This window comes from Lonchura striata, chromosome Z, assembly GCF_050655825.1.
Source record: "Lonchura striata isolate lonStrDom1 chromosome Z, ASM5065582v1, whole genome shotgun sequence".
In the NCBI taxonomy this organism is placed as follows: Eukaryota; Metazoa; Chordata; class Aves; order Passeriformes; family Estrildidae; genus Lonchura; species Lonchura striata.
In genome coordinates this window covers 35,723,411-35,726,620 of record NC_140740.1, presented here as the reverse complement: position 1 = coordinate 35,726,620, position 3,210 = coordinate 35,723,411, and positions in this window count along the sequence as shown.

The following is a 3,210-nucleotide window of genomic DNA, read 5'->3' as shown; positions in this document are numbered from 1 at the left end:
TAATGGTTTTATTCTTTTGTATTTCAGGCAGTTTTGTCATTATGATTCCCCAATTTATTGGGTCTCCCGCTGCCTTAGGTATTGGCAGACAGGCAGTTATTCTGCTAGTATTGTGCATTTTGGCAAAATCTTTAACTAATCCAATCATTACATTCTCAGCCTGAATTGCATTGGAAACCTTTATCACCTGTGTTTCTACCTGCACATCTCTCTTCATTCTAGAATGAAGAGTAGTTAATTGATCTTTTTGCATTCCACATCCCAAGGACCATGTAATAAGCATTGGTACAATTATTGGTAGCATTCCTGAAACAATTAAACACATCTTATCTGTAACTGTTGGTGCACAGTTTACACAGTCCGCAGTCCAGGATAAGCTTTCTTCACTCGAGTGTAGTGTATCCAGGAGTCCACTCCAGCTACCTTGACTGCTGTAAAGGTGGTCAGTAGTACCTGATGGGGTCCAGTCCACTTTTCTTTCAATGGCTCTTTGTTCTAATTCTTAATGTACACCTCATCTCCTGGATGTATGTCATGGACAGGATTCTCGAGAGTCAGCGGCCTATTCCACACGAGGGCGGTCCGAAGTTGTGCTAAAGTTTTCCCAAGAGACAGAACATAGTTATATACTTCCTGTTTTCCCGTGACGTGTATATTTGGATTGGGTCCAGGAGATTTGTATGGTTTCCCATATAATATCTCATAAGGACTGACTGACATCCCACTCCTAGGCTTTATCTGGATTCTCAGTAATGCTATTGGTAAAGCTTGTGGCCACTGCAGTTTGGCTTCTTGACATATTTTGCTATCTGCCTTTTAGTATCTGATTCATTCTCTTCACCTGTCCACCTGACTGGGGTCTCCACGGTGTGTGGAGGTCCCAAGTTATTCCCAGCAACCTACTCACTTCTTTTACCACTGTGGCTATGAAGTGGGGTCCCCTATCTGATGATATCCCTAGAGGCACCCCGGATCTGGGAATGATTTCTTGTAATAACCACTTAACTGTTTCTTTTGCTTGGTTTGTGTGACAGGGAAGGGCTTCTGGCCATCCAGAAAATGTGTCAACCCCTACTAACAAATATTTATATCCTCGAGTTCTTGGTAATTCTACAAAATCTACCTGCCAATAATCTGGTTCTACCCCTACCCAAATCCTTTCTAGTCGTGCCTGTCGTCTAGCCACTGGCTTATTTTTCAAGCAAATCTTACACTTTGACATTATTGATTTTGCCATTGTTAACATTCGTACTGAGACCAAATAACATTTTAGAAATTTTACCAATGCCTCTGCACCCCAATGACATTTGTTATGTTTAATTTGTAGAACCTCTCTCATTACCAAGGGGGGGTACCACTATCTGTCCATGTGCAGTTACATACCACCCTTCTGGATTCTTCTGTGCATCCAGTAAATTCCCAATTTTTCATCTTCTGCTGAATATTTCGGCTGTGGAGGTAAATTGAATTGAGATACATTAAGTTTTAAAGGAACCAATGCCATTGTTGTTTGCACCTTTCGAGCAGCCTGTTGAGCTGTCCAATCTACCTTTCTATTTCCTTTACAAATTTTGGAGTTTCCTGATTGATGTGCCTTACAGTGCATAATTGCCACTTGTTCAGGTTTTTGTACTGCTCCTATCAGTTGCAGAACTGCATCTTGATGTTTAATGTGCATACCTTGAGACGAAAACAGGCCCCGTTCTTTCCATAGGGCCCTATGCACATGCACTACTCCAAATGCATATTTTGAATCAGTCCATATGTTCGCCTTCTTCCCTTCACTTAATTCTAGTGCTCTTGTTAAAGCCCAGTTCTGCCTTCTGGGCGAATCTATTTGGTGGCAATGCTTTTGCCTCTACCACTGTACTGATTGTTGTTACCACATATCCAGCATGTCTGATTCCATTCTCCATGAAACTGCTTCCATCTGTGAACAACTCCCAGTCTGGCTGTTCTAGGGGAACATCTTTCAGATGTTCTCTAGCTGCACAGGTGTGTTCTATTACTTCCACACAATCATGTTCCAATGGGCTTTCTTCAGATGTTGTACCTAGGAACAAGGCTGGGTTCAAAAGGTTAGTTGTTTTTAATGTTATATCATCCTGATCTGTTAAGATTACCTGGAATTTCATCATTCGACTCGGGGAAAGCCAATGGCCCCCCTTCTGCTCCAACACAGTTGTTGCCATATGTGGTACATAGACATCTGTGTGCCTTCCCATGGTGAGCTTCCTGGCTTCTTGTATCAGGATCACAGTGGCTGCGACTGCCCGCAGACATGAAGGCCATCCGGCACTGATGTTGTCAAGTTGTTTGGAAAAGTAGTCCTTTTCCAGCTTCCCAAACATTGGGTTAAGACTCCCAATGCCAGATGCATCCTTTCATGTACAAACAGCTGAAAATCTTTGGACAAATCAGGTAACCCCAATGCAGGAGCAGTTGTCAAGGCCTCCTTTAGTTAAAGGAAAGCCTCCTTCTGTGGTTTGCCCCAGGTAAATGACTGCGTCTTCTGGGCCTTATACAGGGGTTTTGCAATTAGTCCATCCATAGTCCATGATCCACAGGCGGCACCACCCTCTCATTCCAAGGAAGACTCGCAGCTCGTGTAGATTCTGGAGCTCTGGAACGGCACAAATAGCTTGAATACGGTTAGTACCCAGTTTTCACTGCCCTTGTGAGATTCCGCATCCCAGGTAAATCACAGTCTGTTGGGCAATTTGTGCTTTTTCTTTAGATATCTTATATCCTGCCATTCCCAGTGCCCCAATCAAGATTTAAAATCTTGATTGTTACCTTTATGCAGGTTGGTTTCTCCTCTGTGGCTATCAGTATGCCGTCAACATACTGTAGCAGCAGGTATTGTTCTCTTGGTACTTGCCCTCTTGTCGTCCAGGTCTCCAGCTCCTTCGCCAGTTGGTTTCCGAATAGGGTGGGACTGTTCTTAAATCCTTGTGGGAGGCGTGTCTAGGTGAGCTGGGTCTTTCTTCCATTATCTGGATTTTCCCACTCAAAGGCAAACAGGTTCCTACTTCCTTTGTCAAGGGGTATGCAGGAAAAGGCATCTTTTAGATCAATTACTGTCAACCATTTATATGCCTCTTTCACGGATGTTAGCAATGTGTAAGGATTGGCAACCACTGGATAAATGTCCTTAGTTATATCATTTATTGCTCCCAAGTCCTGCACTAGTCCATACCCACCATTGGG